The 23591-nt window shown below is 38.8% G+C and overlaps 1 protein-coding gene and 1 pseudogene across 1 annotated transcript in view; both read right to left on the bottom strand.

Moving 5' to 3' along the window:
* Positions 1-23591, bottom strand: part of HPSE2 (heparanase 2 (inactive)) — a 792879-nt gene that overhangs the window by 566950 nt on the left and 202338 nt on the right. The window lies entirely within an intron of this gene.
* LOC126963400 (ADP-ribosylation factor-like protein 5A) lies at positions 7889-10118 on the bottom strand (annotated as a pseudogene).

Below are 23591 nucleotides of genomic sequence, written 5' to 3' on the forward strand. Positions count from 1 at the left end.
TTGGCAGGGTTTCTTTTTTCCTTTAGTACTTTTAATGTACCATCCCACTATCTCCTGCCTATAAAGTTTCTGCTCGGAAGTCCACTGATAGCCTTATTGGAATTCCCTTACATGTGATCTGCTTATTTTTCCTTGTTGCTTTCAGGATCTTCTCTTTGTCTTTGATTTTTGACAGTTTTATTATAATATGTCTTAGTATAATCTTGTGTGAACTGAATTTGATTCAATACCTTGGACCTTCTTGTACCTAGATCTCTGGATCTTTATGTGTTTTCCCAGATTTGAAAAGTTTTCTGCTACTATTTCTTTAAATAAGCTTTTTACCCCACTTGTCTTTCTCTTCTCCTTGAAATCCTATAACTCAGACATTTGCTCTTTTACATTGTCCCATAAATTCGGTAAGTTTTCTTCCCTCCTTTTCTTTTTCTATTTTTCATCCTTTGACTATATATTTTCAAATAATCTATCTTCAAGTTCACAGATTTATTCTTCTGCTTTATCAATTCTGCTATTGATGCTTTCTATTGCAGTTTTCACTTCATTCATTGTATCTTTCAGCTCCAGAATTTCTGTTTCACTTTTAAAAACAATTTCAATCTCTCTGTTAAATTTCTCATTTTGATAGTTTACTGTTTTCCTGATTTCATACAATTTTTTTCTGTATTTTCTTTAATTTTTCTGGGCTTCCTTAAAACAATCATCTTGAATTGTTTTTCAGGCAGTTCATAATCTCTAGTTCATAAAAGCTACTGGGAGATTATTGTGCTCTTTTGGTAGTGTTATATCTCCTTGGTTTGTCGTGTTTCCTCTTATCTTACATTGAAGTTTGCACATGGAAAGAAGTTGGAATTCACTCTAGTTTTTGCTGACTGGCTTTGTATGGGAGAGCCCTTCCTTTTCAGTCCATCCAGAGATTCTGAGTAAGTTGTCTGGCATTCTGAGTAAGTTGTCCACAGGTGGGCTTACTGCTGGAGTCTTTGGACAGGTGGCCTTGTAACTGAGTCAGCAGGTGGGTGGGCCTGGAACCTAGTTCTATGGGGTTAAGCCTAGGGCCTAAACACACCAGAGTGGACCTGTTGATTGGTTCCTCAGGAGTAGACCTGGAGCCTAGGTCACAGAGGGTAGGCCTAGAACCTATTTTTCCAGGGGCTTCCCTGAAGCCTGTATCCACATGAACTGTTCTGGCACTGGGGTAGTCTCTGAGCCTAAGTCTGCAGGGGTCAGCCAGGTGCTGGGATGGTCCTGGGAACTGAGTCCACAAGGGCTGGCTTGGAACTAGAGTGGGGATGGGATACAAGGGTGAGCCTGGGTTCTGGATCTGTAAGGTGGTCCTAGAGTCTTGATCCATGGCGACAAGTCTAGAACCAGAGTCTGTTGCAGCAGGCCTGGACCCTGGATCTACCGGACCTTGTGGCCACAAGGACTGCCCTGGAGGATGGCACCACAGGGACAAGTCTGGCACTGAGAAGGCCCCCAGAGCCTATGTCTACAGCAGCTTGCCTTGTATCTGATGCCAGACGCTATGACCTGGTGCTAGAGTAAGATTAAAGCCTGAAAAGGGCCTGCAACCATCCTGGCTTTGGCAGTCATGGGCCATTATGGCTCCAGGCTCCAAAATCTAGGGCAGAACTGAAGCCTTGGGTCCCAGAAGCTGGCCTGGCATTGGGTGGGCCTAGAACCTATCCATCTTGGTGATTTTGTCCATAGGTACCAGCTTGATGACTAGGGCTTCAGGGGCTGGCCTCATGCAGGGGTGAACCTACAGCCTAAGTCTGTAGAGGTTGGCCTGGTGCTATGTCATGCCTGAAACCTAGGGCCATTGAGGCCAGTTCAGTGCTGGTACCAGTCTGAGGCCTGGGGCTGCTGGGGTAGGCCTGGTATTGGGGCAGCCCCGAGTACTAGTGTGCAAGGCAGGCCTGGATCCAAGGGCTGCAGGATTCTGTCTTGTGCCAGGGTAGGCCTAGAAGCTCCATTTACATGTACTAGTCTGGAGCCTGGGGCTTCCAGAGTTGGTCTGGGCTAGGTGGGCCTGGAGCCTGTTTCTGCAGAAGCCAGCCTGGAGGCTGTGTTCACAGGTATTGGCCTGATGACCAGGGCTACAGGGGCCAGTCTGGTGCTAGGGCAGGCCTGAAGCCTGGGATTGTTGATACTAGCCCACTGCTGGGGGTGGCCTGGAGGCTAGCACTGTGGGGATCAACCTGGTGGTAGGGTAGCACATAGAACAAGTCCTCCAGGTAGACCTGGAGTGTAGAGCTTCAGGATCTGGTCTGGCACCGAGATGAGCCTAGACATTCAGTCCACACATACCAGCCTGGAGTCTGGGGCTGTGAGGGCTTGTGTGGCACTAGGTTGTTCTGGGGCAGGGCTAGTGTTGGGGTTCCAGGTAGCATCCGATGCTCATTTTCCTCTCCCTCCCCCAAGGACAGAGTATCTATCTCCACATTGCACTGCCTGGCATTGAGGGAGGAGTGATGCAGGTGATGTAAAACTGTCTTTCCCACCCTCTTCAATGTGTCTTTTCTTATTTCTGTGCTATACTTAGGTGCTGAAATCTCTCACCTGGCTTCCATTGCTGATGTAAAGGAATTTTCATGCATGAATAGTTTTGTTCAAAGTGATGTTTTTGCAGAGGACAATCACTGGAAAGTCATATTCTGCCACCTTGCTGACAACAATCTGGACTTTAGTTAATTAAAGTATATATAAATAAGAGATGGCACAGCAGATTTTGCCTAGAGGCCATAGTTTTCTGAATCCAGTCTGAGTTAATTGCCGTATTTACTACAGGTCATGATGGTCTCCTACAGTCATAACACAAAACAGAAATAGATGACAAAATGAGAGCAGGGCCTTTAGAGTCTAGCCCCTTATTTCACACATGAGAAAGCAAGAGCAGTGAGGTTAAGTTTCTTACCCAGGTCCAACCAGTCTGGAAGCGATGGACCTAAAACTGAGATTCAGGGTCCAACTTCCTGGCTAATGCTTTTTATGCTACACGATGCTGCCGCCCTCTCCCCATGCCCTGTATGCATAATTCCAAATCACTCAAGAAAAAGAGAAGCACTTTGGCAATTCAAATGACTTATGCAGTCCAAAAAAGAAAATCCTGGTGTGACTTCTTGCTTTCTTCCCAGATAAGATTTTTTCCCTAAGTTCTTGCAACTGCAAGTTAGAAACCATGGAGCACCAGAGCCCAGAAGGACTGACTCCTCACTGCTTTCCATCTCCTGATCTTGTTTACATGTGTTTATCTGCAAAAGTTTTAATGGAATAAGAGAAAACGAGTGCTTTAACTTCCCAATAAAATCTGTGCCCCAGCATGAGTCATTGTTTTCTTTTTTTACACTAGCAAGGGTAAAGCCTTCTGGTTTTAATAACTAATACTGCTGAGTTCAATAAAAAGCACTTAATTTAATTTAATCCAAACCTTGATCAATGCCAGCTTCCCCTGGAATTTTATCTTTGTTTTAATTTGAGTCTTTATGTTCAGAAAAATGAGAGGCCAAAAGGAAAGAAACAGAAGTCAATTAGCTTGTGGGCTTATTTCTGGACAAAGGACATGAAAATACAAGATTGACAGGTAAACTCCAAGGCTCTAATGTTTCTGCCCCACTGGACAATCTTTTCCTGGCAGAATTAATGTTTTCTTTAATCCTGAATAAAGAAACTGAACAATTCACAGCCCCATTTGGAAAATGTTTTTAAACAAAATATTCCAAAGCCAATTAGCATCAGATTTCTAAGCTAGAAATATATTGCCTTTAATGTGTCAATAATCAAGAGATATGCTACTGTAAAATTAGATACAGAAACCCTCAAGTCCATCTGTTTCAATTCTAAAGCAGCCAGACTCAGTGCTTAAGGGACTGAAATGTATATAGGGACTAAAATGGAAATAAAATGAAGCACCCCTGAAGATAGTTTTGATAAGCTTTTTTTAAATGATCCTTTTATTGTCACAACAGAGTTCAGTCCTATTTCTAAAAACATCCATCATTGAAGAATTGCAATTTACTATTAACTGAAACCACTTTCATAACTTTAACCTGAAAGTTCCTGCTGCTCTGTCAAGTTTGAACCAAAAACTTTGCAACAGTTGACGGGAATTATGAAAACCTATATTTTTGGTTCAATTATGTAGTTTTTCAGTGCAGAAGCATCTAGAAATGTTCTGAAGGCTATTAAAAGAGAACTGAGGCCAGACACAGTGGCTCACCTATAATCCCAGCACTCTGGAAAGCAGAGGTGGGAGGATCACTGGAAGCCAGGGGTTCAAGACCAGCCTGGTCAGCATAATAAGGCCCAGTGTCTACAAAAAAAAAAAAAAAAAAAAATTGCCAGGCATGCTGGTACATGCCCTGTAGGCCTGGCTACTCAGGAGGCTGAGGAGGGTGAATTGTATGAGCCCAAACTCCTAGTTTGAGGCTGCAATGAGCTATGATTGCACCACTGCACTCCTGCCTGGATGACAGACTGAGATCCAGTCTCAAAAAACAAAAACAAACAAACAAAAAAAGGATCAGGGATAGCATTCAGTCTCCCTCCAGAGCCGGGTTACTACTGGCAGCCATATTTCCTTGCCACCATCTGGAAGTACTGATTCAACAGTGGACCAGAGGGAAAAGGCAGCCAGTTTCTTGTAGAATTCCAAACTTCAGTTCCCGTAGCACCTGGTTTCCATAGGGGTTTCATGTCTAAGTCTGATTAAACCACAATTCATAGACTATAGAATGTTAACCCTGGGAGGAGACAAAGAGCATCTAAGCCAGTGATTCACATACTTATGGATTTCAGGACCAGTAATATTTCAAAAAGAAAAATATCAGGGCACCAAAACAGAGTTGCTCATTTTTTTCATAGTTATTTGCTTTTGCAAAACAAAGACATTTAAAATAGCAACTACCATTAATTATCAACATCATTTCATAACTTCAATAACAAAAATGTAGGAAGGACATAAACTTGGAACTTAAAAATTAAATAAATTTAGCTTCATAAAAACTCATCACTTGGTTCTTATTTTGTCCCAAGTTGCTAAAAACTTATTATAAACTGAAATTCATTTATAGACCATTGTTTGGGAACAATTAGCTAGTTTAATTCTTAATAGCAGACCCTTAGAACCCTCTCTGTTATGACCACAGCTGTTCTCCAATAAATTAATAATCTAAAACTCAGTGAGATTCTTTAAGGAATAAGATGATTTACGTGCTTAAAGAGGACATCAAATGAAACTTGTAGCATCCATTGTTTTGGAAAGCCAAAAGACTGGAAGTAAACTAAATGTGTTTATTTTTTATTTTTTTATCTTTGAAAATCCTTTAACATAAAACATTATAAAAGGTAAATAAAACATACTTGGGGAAAAAGTGACCATGAAATCAGCCTGTTTGGGAATCCTCACCTTCACCTAGAAGCAATAATAGTGTTAATGATATACTTTCCTGAGCTTGGGAAAAAGCAGGCTCATGAATTGCAGCCTTGTGAAAGAGGGATTTACTTGACTCCTATTGATTCCAGAGATCAGAATTACCATAAATGGGCAGAAATTTTAAGAGAGCAGTACATAGATAAAGATAAGAACTTGTTTTTAGAAGCATAATTTCCTAAGTCAATTCAAAGATGACTGGGCAACTTCATGGTATGGGAGGCCAACCTATTCTAGAAGTGCTTAAGCAAAACCTGGTTAACAAATTGGCAGCTTTACTGCAAAGGGAAATCAAGGTAGTAGATTAGCTTAGATAACTTCTAAGAAGCCATCTAACTCCAAAAATCTAGGATTCCTTTCCCATTCCAGCCCTTACCTGCCAAGAGTCAATAAAACATTTGTCAAATACTTGAGGATAGACACAAAACTCTCATGAGGATGAGTATGAATTGCACAATTTCAGAACACTGACAACTCAGTAATCATCAGTCTTTTTTTTTTAACTTTTAAGTTCAGGGGTACATATGCAGGTTTGTTACATACATAAACTTGTGTCATAGGGGTTTGCTGTACAGATTATTTCATCACCCAGGTATTAAGCCTAGTACCCATTAGTTATATTTCCTGATCCTCTCCCTCTTCCCACCCTTCACCCCTCTGTAGGCCCCAATGTGTGTGTGTTGTGTTCCTCTCGATGTGTCCATGTGTTCTCATCATTTAGTTCCCATTTGTAAATGAGAACATGTGGTATTTGGTTTTCTGTCCCTGTGTTAGGTTTTCTTTTTTTCTTTTGTAATTTAGGATTTAGTTTTGTAAAACCATGTAGACAAATATTAAATGTTATGCTTGCATTTTGAACATTATAAATATGAAACATGAAACATCGAATGTTAAATACTGACCTCCTAGGCCTGACCTGGATTTAGATACTGAGTATTTCACATTTTACAGAAAGGAACTTTCAAAGTTTGATCAATACTTATAGTATGTACTATTATTCACCAAAATCTTCTTGAAATTTAAAAGGCTGAAATTAAAAGTAGTTTTCTTTTCTTAAATATGCTAAAACGTACCAGTTTCGATTAACTTTCAGATTTTCAGGCCATGAAAGATACACAGGCCAGGCACGTTGGCTCATGCCTGTAATCCCAGCACTTTGGGAAGCCGAGGCAGGCAGATCACAAGGGCAGGAAATCGAGACCATCCTGGCCAACATGGTGAAACCCCGTCTCAACTAAAAATACAAAAATTAGCCGGGCGTGGTGGCATTTGCCAGTAGTCCCAGCTACTCGGGAGGCTGAGGCAGGAGAATTGCTTGAACCTGGGAGGCAATGGTTGCAGTGAGCCGAGATTGTGCCACTGCACTCCAGCCTGGTGACACAGCAAGACTCCATCTCAAAAAAAAAAAATATATATATATATATACAAATAGAGTACCCAATAATATGTTTTAATACATTTATGACAAATTTGTTTACAGTTGTGACAGGAATATCCTTGACTTTCAGATATTTTTAAAAAATGCTCTAAGCAAACATAAAGGGTATTTTGGGTCAAGTTACTTCTTAGTACAAATACTACATTGTATCAATCAATTTTTAAAAGAAATTCTTAAAGACATTAAAAAAAGCTTGCATTTTATAATTGTCAAACAATATATTTATATTACAGAAGATACAACAAAATTTACATAAATAAAAAATCTCACACTATATTCTAAGTCCTAAAATAAAAAAGAAGAAATCTGCAAATTAAGGAATTATCAATGTTGTTCAGAAAACATACCTTACTTTTACTTTGAAATTCACTTTAACTGCTTGACATATAATTTAATACTTAAAAATAACATAGCTAAATTATTTTATAATATTTATAGAATATTACTTCTCTGAGTAAACATGTTTCACACAACAGTTTCCAATTAATGCTGATAATTCATTTGATAATTTTAATCATAATTTATGATAGACTGATTAATGGATTAAAAATTTATTCAGTAATTTAGATGTCATAAGAACAATTGCAAGTAATAATCTTGTACAATCCTGCCCATTAGTAATACTAAGCCAAGAATCTGGCAGCTATCAAATTCTGTTGAATTATGTTTCCATCTGTATGATTGGTCAACAACAAAAAATAGATACACAATATCATGCTTTTTCCTTTTCCTTTTTTTTTTTAAACAAGCAGCTCAATGATTTGGAGGGTTGGTTAATACAATACAGAAAATATAGGGAGAAAGTATAAAATGGCACCTAACACCAATGCCAGTACTTATCTCATTATGGTTATAGCTAAGGATATTATTAATATTTGTGTTATTTGTTTTCTTTAGAACATCCGTCAAAGCTATTAACTTGAACTTGAGGTATATAAACAATACATATACAACCTTATGCAAAATACTTTCCTAAGTAACATTATATTTTAAAATACTGGAAACTGAATATCTGTGCTGATTTGTATTTTGACTTAACGGAACAAGAAGAGAACAACACTCAACTAGGGAGGGTTATGCTGACAATAAAGCTCTTAAAATTCAAAATGTCTTCCTCTCCCTTTGTACTTACCACAGGCTACACAATGTCCTGAGAGGACATTATGAAAAAAATATCATTCACAGCTTTAATAACTTACTTTGGAAAAAACTAACGAGAAAGCAGATTGGAAGGTGAGACTTCATCTTTGTTTTCAAATAAGTGGTCTTAATTTTTCTTCTCATGGAAAAGGCTTAAATGAGTTGATTATAAATATATCTAAATCTTTAATTGCTGCAGCTTTCAGGTAAAGTTTAGCACTTCATTTATACAAAGTCTATGAGAAGAAGTCAGTAGAGATCATCTAATCTTAAGTTGTGACATCAACCATTCAAGTCCTTGGCACAAGGCCTCACGAGTTAGAGAACAGCATGCCTGGATATGACACTGGTGATCTTTAAAAGATAATAGCTTCACAAACTGGGAGATTTCTGCTACAGTTATGCATTCTTTAACATCTCATTTATTAGCAAAAATCAGCAATCCAGCTTTTCTTAGGTCCTCATGTGCTAACATTTTATAGAGTTTCTAGTTACAGAAATCCTCTCTCTCTCTCTCTCTCTACTGTTCACAACTATACAGATTCTGTGTTAGTATAGTAAGTGTTTCAGGAAGAACGAAGAGATTCTTGGCCACCAATATTCCACATTAGGAAATGTATATTATTATGATTATGATTATTATTGTTATTTGAGACACAGTCTTGCTTTGTCACCCAGGCTGGAGTGCAGTGGTGCGATCTTGGCTCACTGCAACCTCCGCCTCCCGGGTTCAAGCAATCCTCCTGTCTCAGCCTCCCGAGAAGCTGGTATTACAAGTGCATGCCACCACGCCCAGCTAATTTTTGTATTTTTAGTAGAGACAGGGCTTCACCATGTTGGCTGGGCTGGTCTCGAACTCCTAACCTCAGGTGATCCACCCACCTCAGCCTCCCAAAGTGCTGGGATTACAGGCGTGAGCCACCAGCCGGAAACATGTATTATTAATCACTACCTCTTCTACATTACTTCCTGTTGTGGGAGATGTATGTACAACTTCATTCATAGAAAATTGTTAAAGGATGGTAGTTTTCCCTGCACTATCCAGCCCAATAATGATACTTTTGTGCTCCTGGTGATTGAACAGTCTCCATATCCTGGTGAAGAGATTTCCCATTCTTGGGCAGTGGACCCTGTCTCCAGACACCCAGACCGCCTGGCCTCCCTGGCTTGGGCTAAGGGGGCAGTAGAGAGAGACACACTGGAGCCTCTGCCTCTGCAGCTGCTCCCTCCCTGATTGCTGGCCCACTTCCAGGGAACCAGAGGGAGGTGAAACCCAGGTCACCCTGCCACATGCAAGGCCCTGCTGCTGCCATGCACTCACCTGGCTCATGGACATTGCCACCAAGTTGTCTGCGGCGAGCCTCATAAGCCATTGTCCTCCCCCTTCACGTGTTAGTTTGCTAAGGTTAATGGCCTCCAGCTCCATCCATGTCCCTGTAAAGGACATGATCTCATTCTTTTTATGGCTGCATAGTATTCCATGGTGTATATTTACCACATTTTCTTTATCTAGTCTATCATTCATGGCCACTTAGGTTGATTCCATATCTTTGCTATTGTATACAGTGTTGCAGTGAACATATGCATGCATGTGTCTTCATAATAGAATGATTTGTATTCCTTTGGGTATATACTCAGTAATGGGATTGCTGGATTGAATGGTATTTCTGTGTTTAGGTATCTGAGAAATCACCACACTGTTTTTCACAATGGTTGAACTAATTTACACTACCACAGTGTATAAGTGTTCCTTTTTCTCCACAACCTCACCAGCATATTTTATTTTTTGACTTTTTAATAATGGTCATTCTAACTAGTGTGAGATGGTATCTCATTGTGGTTTTGATCTGCGTTTCTCTGATGATTGGTGATGTTGAGCTTTTTTTTTCACGACTGTCAGTCACGTGTATGTCTTCTTTTAAAAAGTTTCTGTTCACGTCCTTTGCCCAATTTTTTTTTTTTTTTATGGAGTCTTGCTCTGTTGCCCAGGCTGGAGTGCAGTGGCACAATCTGGGCTCATTGCAAGCTGCGCCTTCCGGGTTCACGCCATTCTCCTGCCTCAGCCTCCCGACTAGCTGGGACTACAGGCACCCGCCACCACGGTCGGCTAACTTTTTGTATTTTTAGTAGAGACAGGGTTTCACTGTGTTAGCCAGGATGGTCTCGATCAGCTGACCTGGTGATCTGCCTGCCTCGGCCTCCCAAAGCGCTGGGATTACAGGCGTGAGCCACTGTGCCCAGCCCCTTTGCCCACTTTTTTATGGGCTTGCTTTTTATTCTTGTAAATTTGCTTAAATTCCTTGTAGATGCTGGATAGTTGACCTTTGTTGGATGCATAGTTTGCAAAAATGTTCTACCATTCTGTAGGCTATTTACTCTGTTAATAGTTCCTTTTGCTGTGCAGAAGCTCTTTAGTTTAATCAGATCCCACTTGTCAATTTCTGCTTTAGTTGCAATTGCTTTTGGCATCTTCATCATGAAATCTTTGCCTGTGCCTGTGTCCCAAATGGTATTGTCCAGGTTGCCTTCCAGGGATTTTAAAGTTTTGGGTGTTACATTTAAGCCTTTAATCCATCTTAATTTTTATATATGGTATAAGGAAAAGTTCTAGTTTTAATCTTCTGCATATTGCTAGCCAGTTATCCCAGCACCATTTATTGAATAGGGAATCCTTTCCCCATTGCTTATTTTTATCAGGTTTGTCGAGAATCAGACAGTTGTAGGTGTGTGGTCTTATTTCCGGGTTCTGTATTCAATTCCACTGGTCTATTTGTCTGTTTTTGTACCAGTACCATGATGTTTTGGTTACTATAGTCCTGTAGTATAGTTTGAAGTCAGGCAGTCTGATGCCTCCAGCCTTGTTCTTTCTGCTTAGGATTGCCTTGGGTATTCAGGTTCTTTGTTGGTTCCATATGAATTTTAAAATAGTTTTTTTCTAGTTCTGTGAACAACGTCAATGATAGTTTAATAGGCATAGCACTGAATCTATACATTGCTTTGGGCAGTATGGCCATTTTAACAATATTGATTCTTCCTATCCATGAGCATGGAATGTTTTTCCATTTGTTTGTGTCATCTCTGATTTCTTTGAGCAGTGGTTTATAGTTCTCCTTATAGAGATCTTTTACCTCCTCAGTTAGCTTTATTCTTAGGTATTTTATTTTTTTGTGTGGCAATTGTGAATGTGAGTTCATTCCTGACTTGGCTCTCAGTTTGACTGTTATTGATGTAGGAATACTAGTGATTTTTGCACATTTATTTTGTATCCTGGAACTTTGCTGAAGTTGTTTATCTTCTTAAGAAGCTTTTGGGCTCAGACTGGAAGTTTCTAGACACAGAATCATGTCATCTGCAAACTAGGATAGCTTGACTTCCTCTCTTCCTATTTGCATGCCCTTTATTTCTTTCTCTTGCCTGATTATCCTGGCCAGAACTTCCAATACTATACTGAATAGGAGTGGTGAGAGAGGCTATCCTGTCTTGCGCCAGTTTTCAAGGGGAATGCTTCTAGATTTTGCCCATTCAGCATGATGTTGGCTATAGGTTTGTCACATACAGCTCTTATTATTTTGAGGTATGTTCCTTTGATACCTAGTTTATTGAGAGTTTTTAACATGAATGGATGTTGAATTGTATGGAAATCCTTTTCTGCATCTATTGACACAATCATGTGGTTTTTGTCGTTAGTTCTGTTTATGTGGTGAATCATGTTTATTGATTTGTGTATGTTGTACCAATCTTGCATCCCAGGGACGAAGCCTACTATCAAGTGGTGGATAAGCAAATATCCCCTGGGAAGAGAAATAACTTAAAACTCTAGCAGCTTAATCACTTCCCCACTTTGGACTTCAGCTTACCCACCTGTAAAATAAGGGGTTTTGACCACATGATCTCTGTGGTCTTCTCTAGTATGAAAATCTAGACTTACTAGGCCTAAAGGCCAGGGAATGAGAGTAGTTTATGGCTGGGTTTTCAAGGCTGCCTAGAAACAGCAGTTGGAATTATAAGCAGCCTCAAGTATTCTCTCCCAACCCTGAAGTTATAGGGAAAGATTTAAACATGCTTCCAAGCCTCATGGGCAAATCACTCCCTTAGAGCTGTTGGACAACCTTTGGCTAATAAAGATTAAACAAATAAATATAAAAAATGGTTCTATCCAGCATCCTGAGAGGCCAATTTGCTGTTAATGGTGGTGTTTAGGCCCTAAAAGGGTATTAACTTACAGAGTAGTAAAGTTTCCAAACACAGCCCAGAGCTTTAAAAGATGTACAGGTGCCAAAATTAAGGGCCAAATTACCAATCTGTTTTAAATGATGGTCTGGGAATGCTCAATATGACAAGGAAAATGTATGACAAATAATATCTTCAATACAAAGAAAAAGTTGCTTGAATATATTAAAGGAAATGGACTACCTCTTGGGACTCCTTTTTTGCCCACTCCTCAAAGAGGTAATTTTTCAAAATCGACTTGAAGACACAGCTAATGCAAAATGACCCTTTAAGCATAAAGTAAGCTCATTTTTAACTGAAACAGTTTTCATGTCAGCATTTGCCTAAACCTTTGGGAATTTAGAAATTCAAAGAAATGCACATTCCATTAGTATCAAAACTAGGTGCTTCCATGATGTACTAAATGCTGCGTTACTCAACATATGCAAAAGCTTTAAGTCAGAGTAAAGCCGGCTGCGTTTCTACTCATCGACAAGTTTAAAGAATTCATTGGCAGCCCTGCTGGATGACAACAGAATGACTTTCTGTCAAGTAACCTCCATCCTCCAAGGTGACAGGAAATGGGCTTAAACACTGGTAATATCACTAATCAATGTAAGGAAGCACATGTTCCCAGCCTGCAATTGTGAAGTTTGGTTGCAATGTGTTAGCTGCTTGCTGGGCCATGTGATTCAGCATAATGACAGATGAAAGGAAAGGTCAGATTTACTAAGTGTTGAAGAGGTGTCATCAAGTGTTGCATATTGCTTCAAGATGTCCTCTGCATCAGAGGCATCTCACTATATAGGAGTTAATTTCTCCTGCAGAATTCTTTAGTTTCCCTACAACCTTTATGGAAGCCCCCAAATTTATTTCAACACATGAAGAATTGGACTTTCTCTTATTTCTGATTGACACTAAATAGTCCAAGATAATGGTTTTACCTTTATATGATTCTACCTTGGTCTTTAAGATAAGTGCATACGTGTATATACCTTCAGGCTTTGCCAAATACACTCGTGTAGAGTCAAAGTAGCCAGATTTTCCTCAAAAGTTCATTCTAGTGCTTCCACTTTCTTGAGGTGGTTCCCCCCTCTCAAATACAATGGCAGGTGTATTCCTTTTCAAAGAAGCACTATTCAGTTTTTTGTTGTGTTTTGTTTTGAGATGGAGTCTCACTTACTCTGTCCCCCAGGCTGGAGTGTAGTGGTGCAATCTTGGCTCACTGCAACCTCTACCTCCCAGATTCAAGCAATTCTCCCACCTCAGCTTCCAGAGTAGCTGCGATTACAAGCATGAACCACAACGCCTGGCTAATTTTTGTATTTTTAGTAGAGATGGCATTTCACCATGTTGGCCAGGCTGGTCTCAAACTCCCGACCTCAAGTGATCTGCCCACCTCAGCCTCCCAAAGTGCTGGGATTACAGGTGTGAGCCACCGCACCCAGCCTATTCATCCTCTTTATACTAAAGAGGATGTGAGGAAACATAACTTTCCCTTTATTTACAGAATAGGAAGGGACCTTCAGGGTCCTCTCCCAGAGCCCATTCCTATCAGATTCATTTCTTCAGTCATAAATTTTTCATAATTATTTTTTGAGCACTTACTCTATATCAGGAATTATACTAGTGGTTACAATACCAAGTAGAACCAGATGTAGTCTCTGATCTCCTGGAGATATTTAATTAAATAATCAAATAGGCAATTATTGAAATAAATATATAATTCATAAACTACTCATAATTATTAAATAAATAACTATTCAACGAATGTATAGTTGTTAACTGGAGATGAGTAAACAGACATAGAAAGGTGAAGTGACTTTCTAAGGTCCCATCATAAGTCTGTTATGGAATACCGGTCTCCTGGCTCCCAGCCCAGTTCTCTTTTATTCTGTATCCTAGTGCATTTCAGTGTGCTTTCCCTGGACTGAAAGATGATCTGACATTCCCTTTCCAAGGCAGTCTCATAGCATCTTCTCCAGAGCAGGGCCTTCCAAGTTTTTTACCTCCTTTTGCAAGTTTAAAAATGCTTTGCTCTTTGCTGAGATTTACCTGAGGGAAGGGCAGTGTGTATGCAAGTGTATGTGTTGAGGGAGGGTGGTGAATGTCATAATGGAGGTCTCCTAAGCTTTTGTGAAGAACACACAAGACTATGCTAGTAAAAGAAATACAGCAGTATCCGCCTAGCCTTTCATGATCCCTGCCCACAGTGAAAAAGAGATATGTATCTGGGGACAGGTGAAGGGAGACATTCTAAGTGATTTTCTAAAATCACCATCAGCTTTGTTATAAATACTACCTGAAAATGGTGAGCTGGCCAACTAACAGGGCCAGGGAACACACAGGCTATGGACGTGTCCTGGAAAACTATGGCAGAGGATGATATTTATTGGCTGTGAGAGTAGAGCCAGGGCTTTCTGAAGCATTATCTCGAAAGTCAAAGTAGCAGGACCAGATAGTCCATTTATTCCTTTCCAGGTCTTGGAAGACACAAGAGTAAAGAACTTCAAATTATCTGATCCCTCCATTAAAAGCTTTACAGTTCACATGCCTGTCTCCATAGGAGAGAAGCAAGCTGTTTTCAACACTCAACCTACAAACTAGGTCCCTAATCAATGTTTACTTAATGCATAAATGGTGTGGACAGTGGCATCAATCTGCACTGATGAACATTAATAATAAGAGTTTATTGAGCACTTAGTATGTGAGAGATACTATGTTAAGGGTGTGAATGCATTATTAATCCTAATAACACTGTAAAACAGCTAAAATTATTACTCTTATTTCATAGATGAGAAAAAAAGAGATTAGCAAGGTTAAATAATTCATGCAAGGTTACTCATCTAATAAAAGACCAGAGCCAGGATTTAAATATAAATTTGATTCACTTCAAAGCTCATGTTCCTGGTCACCATATTTATTGCCTGCTTGATGGTTTAGGCAAGACAAGATACAGAGCATCTCGCTAAGGGTCCTACTCTGAATTAATTAAGACACTTACAATAGCAAATAAGAAAAAAACACATAAATGTAATACATAAAAAGAGAAGACAAAGTAAGGTGTTTTAAGGATTAATTAATTTAGTAGCTTAGTGGTATAATGCAAGTGCTTTCTAATTTCTTCTCTGATGTCCTTAGAACACTGGCTTTTGTCCTCAGGCTTGTGCCTTAATAATAGCAAGATGGCAACAGCAGTTGCAGGCATTACCTCCTCACACAGTTATATATGAAGGAAGAACACCAAGTTAATGACTATCTATACCAAAAAAAACCCAACACCTTCATGAGAATCAAAAATCGGGGGGGGGGGGGGGGCTGGCACTCATTGTACCTGGTTTTAACTTAATATCACTGAAAGAGGCACTGAGGAGATAGAAAATACAGCCTGAATCTCTGACACCACCCCCTCTTCTGCCCCCTAGCAGTGGTAGCTTGGTGCAGAGAGCTTCTCTGGGCACTAGGGGAGGAAGAACAGAGAAATTCTGAGAAATTTAACTCAGTGCCATCCTGATAAAGCAGAAAAGAAAACTGGACCAAACTCAGCTGATGCCCACCCACGGAGGGAGCATTTAAACTAGACCTAGCCAGAAGGGAATCACCAATCCCAGTTGTCCGAACCTGAGTGCCTGCAAACCTTGTCAGGGAGGGCTACAGCACTCTGTGTCTCCAAGTAAACTCGAAGGGCAGTCTAGACCATAAGGACTGCAACTCCTAGGCAAATCCTTGTGTTAAACTAGGCCCAGACACAGTGGACTGAGGGGGCATGTGACATGCTGAGACACAAGCTGGAGAAGACAAGGAAGTGCTTGTACAACTCTTCCCCTAACCCCAGGCTGCACAGCTCGAAGCTCCATAAGAGATCCCTTCCTTCCACTTGAGGAGAAAAAGAAGAGTAGAGAAGACTTTGTCTTGCATCTTGGATACCTGTTCAGCCACAGCAGGATAGGCACTGATCAGAGTCATGAGGCCCACGTTTCAGGCCCTAGCTTCCAGTTGACATTTCTAGACACACCCTGGGCCAGTAGGGATTCCACTGCCTTGAAGAAAAACACCCAGTCCTGGCAGCATTCATTACCTGCTAACTGAAGAGCCTTTGGGCCCTGAATAGCTAGCAGCAATAGCCAGGTACTATAGTCAAGGGCCTTGGGTGAGCCTCTGAGACTTGCTGGCTTCAGGTGAGAGCACCACATTACCAGCTGTGCTGGCTACAAGGTAAAACTCCCTCTGCTTGAGAAAAACATAGGGAAAAGTAAAGGGGGCTTTGTCTTGCACCTTAGGTACCAGCACAACCACACTGGGATAGAGCACTAAGTGGGTTCTTGACGTCCCTGATTCCAGGACTTGACTCTCGGCCATTTCTGGACCTGCCCTAGGCTAGAGGAGAAACTGCTGCCCTGAAGGGTGAGTCCTGAGCCAGGCAGCATCCACCACAAATTGACTTAAGAGCCCCTGGGCCTTAAGGGAACATCAGCGAAAGTCTGGCAGTATTCCTTGTGGACTGGGGTGGCGGTGGCTATGGGGTGAGGCTTCTCTGTCTTTGGAAATGGGAGAAAAGAGTGGGAAGAACTGCATCTTGCAATCTGAGTGCCATGTCAGCCACAGTACAATAGAACACTAGGTAGACTTCTAAGGTTTTTGACTCTAGTCCCTAATCCAGGATGGCACTTCTGGACCTAGCTGGGACTGGGGAACCTCACCACCCTGAAAAGAATACAGGCCTGGTTGGCATTGCCACTTGCTGATTGTAGAGCTCCAGGGCCTTGCATGAACATAGGCAGTAGCCAGGGAGTGGTACAACAGGCTTTGGGCAAGATTCAGTGCTGTGCTGGCTTCAGGACTGACCCAGCACAGTCATAGTAGTGGTGGCAACAGAGGTGCTTGTGTCACTCCAGCTCCAGCTTTATGTGGCTCAGAACAGAGAGAGAGACTCTGAGAGAAAGTAAGGGAAAAGAACAAGAGTCTCTGCCTGATAATCCAGCGAATTCTTCAAGATCTAGTCTAAGACCATGAAGGTAGTTCCTCTATGAGTCTATAAGAACCACAGTGTTACTGGGTTTAGGGTGTCCCCGAAAGCAGATACAGCTTAGATCACAACACCCAAGTCCTTTCAAATATCTGGAAAGCCTTCCCAAGTAGGATAGCTACAAATAAGTCCAGATAGTGAAGAACACAATAAATAACTAACTCTTCAATGTGCACACACCAAAGAATATCTATAAGCATCAACACCATCCAGAAAGACATGACCTCACCAAATAAACTAAATAAGGTGCCACTGATAAATTCTGGAGAAACAGAGATATGTGACCTTTCAGAAAGAGAATTTAAAATAGCTATGTGAGGAAACTCAAAGAAACTCAAAATAACCCAGAGAAGGAATTCAGAATTCTATCTGATACATTTAACAAAGAGATTGAAATAATTAAAAACAACTAAGAAGAAATTCTGGAGCTGAAAAATGCAATTGGTATACCGAAGAATGCATCAGAGTCCTTTAATAGCAGAACTGATCAAGCAGAAGAAATAGCTTGAAGACAGGCTATTTAAAAATACACAGAGGAGACAAAAGAAAAAGGAATAAAAAACAATGAAGCACACCTACAAGATCTAGATAGGTTATAAAATAGTATTTGCAACCCTCGGGGAATCCTCAAACCAAAAAACATGCAATGGATACACACATAATGAAATAAAATATAGCCTCAAAAGGGCAAAGCTAAGAGTTATTGGCCTTAAAGAGGAAGTAGAGAAAGTGATGGGCGTAGGAAGTTTACTCAAAGGGATAACAGAGAACTTCCTAAGCCTAGAGAAAGATATCAATATCCAAGTACAAAAAGGTTATAGAACACCAAGCAGATTTAACCCAAAGAAGACTACCTCAAGACATTTAATAATCAAACTCCCAAAGGTCAAGGATAAAGAAGGGACCCTAAAACCAGCAAGAAAAAAGAAACAAATAATATACGACATGTCTAATAGCAGGCTTTTCAGTGGAAACCTTACAGGCCAGAAGAGAATGGCGTGACATATTTAAAGTGCTGAAGAAAATAAACATTTATCCTAGAATATTATATCTAGTAAAGTATCCCTGAAACACAAAGGAGAAATAAAGACTTTCCCAGACAAACAAAAGCTGAGGGATTTCACCAACGCCAGGCCTATCCTACAAGAAATGTTAAAGGAAGTTCTTCCATCAGAAAGAAAAGGACATTAATGACCAATAAATAATCACAGAAAGGTACAAAACTCACTGATAATAGTAAGTACACAGAAAAACATAGAATATTATAACATGGTAACTGTGGTGTGTAAACTACTCTTATCTTAAGTAGAAAAACTAAACAATGAAGCAATAAAAAATAATAATTACAACAACTTTTCAAGACATAGTCAGTACAATAAGACATAAATAGACACAACAAAAAGTTAAGAAGCAGGGAGATGAAGTTAAGGCATAGAGTTTTTATTGGTTTTCCTTTTGCTCCTTTGTTTATTTATGTAAATAGTGTTAAGGTAGGAATGTTAATTAGGTCAACCATTGTGCAAAGCAGTGTGACAATTCCTCAAAGAGCTAAAAGCAGAACTATCATTCAACCCAGCAATCCCACTTTTGGGTATATACCCAGAGGAATATGAATTATTCTACCATAGAGACACATGTATGCAAATGTTCACTGCAGCATTATTCACAATAGCAAGGACATGGAATCAACCTAAATGCCCATCAATGACACATTGAATAAAGAAAATGTGGTACATATACACCATGGAATACTTTACAGCCATAAAAAAGAACAAGATCATGTCTTTTGCAGGAACATGGATAGAGCTGGAGGCTACAATCCCTAGTGAACTAACACGGGAACAGAAAGCTGAATACCACATGTTCTCCCTTATAAATGGGAGCTAAATTATAAGAATTTCTGAACACAAAGAAGGAAACAACAGACATTGGGTATACCTGAGCAGAGAGGGTAGGAAGAGGGAGAAGAGAGAGGAGCAGAAAAGATAACTGTTGGGTACTGGGCTTAATACCTGGGTGATGAAATAATACTGGGTGATGAAATAATATGTATAAAACCCCTGTGATATGTGTTTACCTATGTAACAAACTTTCACTTGTACTCCAAAACCTAAAATAAAAGTTAAAAAAAGGTATCAGGTTAAAATAGTAGGTTACAAAACAGTATTTGCAAGCCTCAGGTTACCCTCAAACCAAAAAACATACAATGGATACACAAATTTAAAAAAGCAAGAAACTAAATCATATGAGTGGAGAAAATTGCCTTCACTAGAGGAATACAGGAAGGAAAAAAAAGAAGGAAGAGAACACCACAAAACAATCAGAAAACAAATAACAAAATGGCAGGAGTAAGTTATTATTTATTAATAATAACATTTAATGTAAATGAACTAACCTCTCCAATAAAAAAGCATACACTGGCTGAATGGATGAGAAAATAAGATCCATTGATTTGCTGCCTACAAGAAACACACCTCACCTATGAAGACACAAATTGACTGAAAATAAAGGGATGGAAAAAGATATTCCATGCCAGTGGAAACCAGTAAAAAGCAGGAGTCACTATACTTAATATCAGATGAAATAGATGTCAGGACAAAAACTACAAGAGACAAATAAGATACTATATAATGATTATGGGGTCAATTCACCAAGAGAATATAAAAATTTTAAATATATATGCACCCAACACTGGAGCACCTAGATATATAAGTACAAAAAGGTTATCATTAGAGGTAAAGAGAGAGATAGTCCTCAATAATAGCTGGAAACTTTGACACCACACTTTCAGCATTGGACAGATATTCCAGACAGAAAATCTATAAAGAAACATCATGGAAAACAGTATGGTGATTCCTCAAGGATCTAGAACTAGAAGTACCATATGACCCAGCCATCCCATTACTGGGTATATACCCAAAGGATTATAAATCATGCTGCTATAAAGACACATGCACACGTATGTTTATTGCAGCACTATTCACAATAGCAAAGACTTGGAATCAACCCAAATGTCCATCAGTGACAGATTGGATTAAGAAAATGTGGCACATATACACCATGGAATACTATGCAGCCATAAAAAAGGATGAGTTTGTGTCCTTTGTAGGGACATGGATGCAGCTGGAAACCATCATTCTCAGCAAACTATCGCAAGAACAGAAAACCAAACACCGCATGTTCTCACTGATAGATGGGAACTGAACAATGAGATCACTTGGACTCGGGAAGGGGAACATCACACACCGGGGCCTATCATGGGGAGGGGGGAGGGGGGAGGGATTGCATTGGGAGTTATACCTGATGTAAATGATGAGTTGATGGGTGCTGACGAGTTGATGGGTGCAGCACAGCAACATGGCACAAGTATACATATGTAACAAACCTGCACGTTATGCACATGTACCCTAGAACCTAAAGTATAATAATAATAAAAAATTAAAAAATAAAAAAAATAATAAAATAAAATAAAATAAAAAGAAACATCAGAACTAATCTGCACTACAGATCAAATGGATCTAAGATATTTACAGAACATTTTATTCAACAGCTGCAGAATACGCATTATTTTCCTCAGCACGTGGATCATTCACAAGAATGAATCATAGGTTAGGTCACAAAACAAGTCTTAAAACATTCAAAAATTTGAAATAGTATCAATTATCTTCTCTGACCACAATAGAATAAAACTAGAAATTAAGGAGAACAATAATTTTGGAAACTGTGCAAATACATGGAAATTAAACAATATGCTCTTGAATGATCAATGGGTCAGTAAATACATTAAGAATAAAATTTAAAACTTTCTTGAAAAAAAATGATAATGAAAACACAAAATACCAAAGCCTGCGGGATACAGCAAAGGAAGTACTAATGGGGAATTTTATAGCTGTAAGTGCCTACATCAAAAAAGAAAAAACTTCAAATGAAAAATCTAATAATGCATCTTAAGTATCTAGAAAAGCAAGAACAAACTAAACCCAAAATAGTAGAAGAAAATAAATAATGAAGATCAGAGCAGAAATAAATGCAATTGAAATGAAAAAATATACAAAAGATCAATGAAACCAGAAGTTGTTTTTTTGAAAAGTTAAACAAAATTGACAAACCTTTAGTCAGACTGACAAAAAAGGAAAGAAGATCCAAATAAAGAAAATCATAAATGAAAAAAAAATACCAGACATTACAAGTGATACTGCAGAAATCCAAAGGATCATTAGTGGCTACTATGAGCAGCTATATACCAATAAATTGGAAAGTCTAGAAGAACTGGACAAATTCTTAGACACAACCTACCAAGACTGAATCGAGAAGAAATCCAAAACTTGAACAGACCAACAACAAATAGCAAGATCAAAGTTGTAATAAAAAGTTTCCCACTAAAGAAAATCCTGGGGCCTGATGGCTTCACTGCTGAATTCTACAAAACATTTAAAGAAGAATTAAAACCAATCCTATTCAAAGTATCCTGAAAAATAGGAAAGGAAGGAATTCTTCAAAACTCATTCTATGAGGTCAGGATTACCCTGATAATAAAATCAGATAAAGACACATCAAAAACAACAACAATAACAACAACACTATGGGCCAATATCTCTGGTGAATATTGATGCAAAAATCTTCAACAAAATGCTAGTAAACCAAACTCAATATTATATCAGAAAGATCATTCATCATGATCAAGTGGAATATATCAGAAAGATCATTCATCATGATCAAGTGGAATTTATCCCTGGGATGCAAGGATGTTTCAACAAATGCAAATCAACCAATATGATACATCATATCAACAAAAGGATAAAAACCACATGATCATTTCAATTGATGCTGAAAAATTAATTGAAAATTTACCATCCCTTCATAATACAAATCCTCAAAAAACTGGGGAAGGAACATACCTCAATGTAATAAGTGCCATATACACCAGATCCACAGCTAGTATCATACTGAACAAGAAAAGACTGAAAGCCTTTCCTCTAAGATTTGAAACATGACAAGGATAACCACTGTCATCACTGTTATTAAACATAGTACTGGAAGCCCTAGCTAGAGCAACCAGACAAAGATGTAAAGGGCAGTCAAATTGGAAAGGAAGAAGTCAAATTATATTTGTTTGCAGAGGACATGATTTTAAATTTGGAAAAAAACTAAAGACTCCACTAAAAAATATTATTAGAACTAATAAACAAATCCAGTATGGTTGCAGGATACAAAATCAACATACAAAAATGAGTAGTATTTCTATATGTCAACAGTGAACAATGGGAAAAAGAAATTTAAAAAGTAATCCCATTTACATAGCCACAGATAAATACCTAGGAATTAACTTCACCAAAGAAGTGAAAGATAAATGTAATAAAAATTATAAAACACTGATGAAAGGAATTGAAGAGGTCACCAAAAAATGGAAAAATATTCCGTATTTATAGATTGGAAGAATAAGTATTGTTAAAATGTTCATACTACCCAAAGCAATTTATAGATTCTATGCAATCCCTATCAAAATACCAATGACATTCTTCACAGAAATAGAAAAAACAATCCTAAAAGGTATATATAACCACAAAAGACCTACGATAGGCAAAGCTATCCTAAGCAAAAAGAATAAAATTGGAGGAATCACATTACCTGACTGCAAATTATACTACACTGATACAGTAACCAAAACAGCATAATACTATCATTAGAAACAGACACATAGATCAATGGAACAGAATACAGAACCCAGAAACAATCCACATACCTACAGTGAACTCATTTTTGACAAAGGTGCCAAGAACATACACTGGGGAAAAGACAGTCTCTTCAATAAATGGTGCTAAGAAAACTGAATATCCATATGCAGAAAAAGGAAACTAGGTCCTTCTCACCATATATAAAAATCAAATCAAAATGGATTAAAGACTTAAATCTAAGACCTCAAACTATTAAACCACTACAAGAAAAGACTGGGGAAAATCTCTAGCACATTGGTCTGGGCAAAGATTTCTTGAGCAATACCCCACAAGTAGAGGCAACCAAAGCAGAAATGGACAAATGGGATCACATTAAGTTAAAAAGATTCTGCACAGCAAAGGATATAATCAATAAAGTGAAGAGACAAACAACAGAATGGGAGACAATATTTGCAAACTATCCATCTGAAAAAGGATTATAACCAGAATATATAAGCAGCTCAAACAACTCTATAGGAAAAATATAATAATCCAATCAAAAATGAGCAAAAGATTTGAACAGACATTTCTGAAGACATACACATGGCATACAGGCATATGAAAAAGAGCTCAACATAATTGATCATCAGAGAAATACAAATCAAAACTACAATGAGATACCATCTCACCCCAGTC

Source organism: Macaca thibetana, chromosome 9 (genome assembly GCF_024542745.1).
Source record: "Macaca thibetana thibetana isolate TM-01 chromosome 9, ASM2454274v1, whole genome shotgun sequence".
Classification (NCBI taxonomy): domain Eukaryota; kingdom Metazoa; phylum Chordata; class Mammalia; order Primates; family Cercopithecidae; genus Macaca; species Macaca thibetana.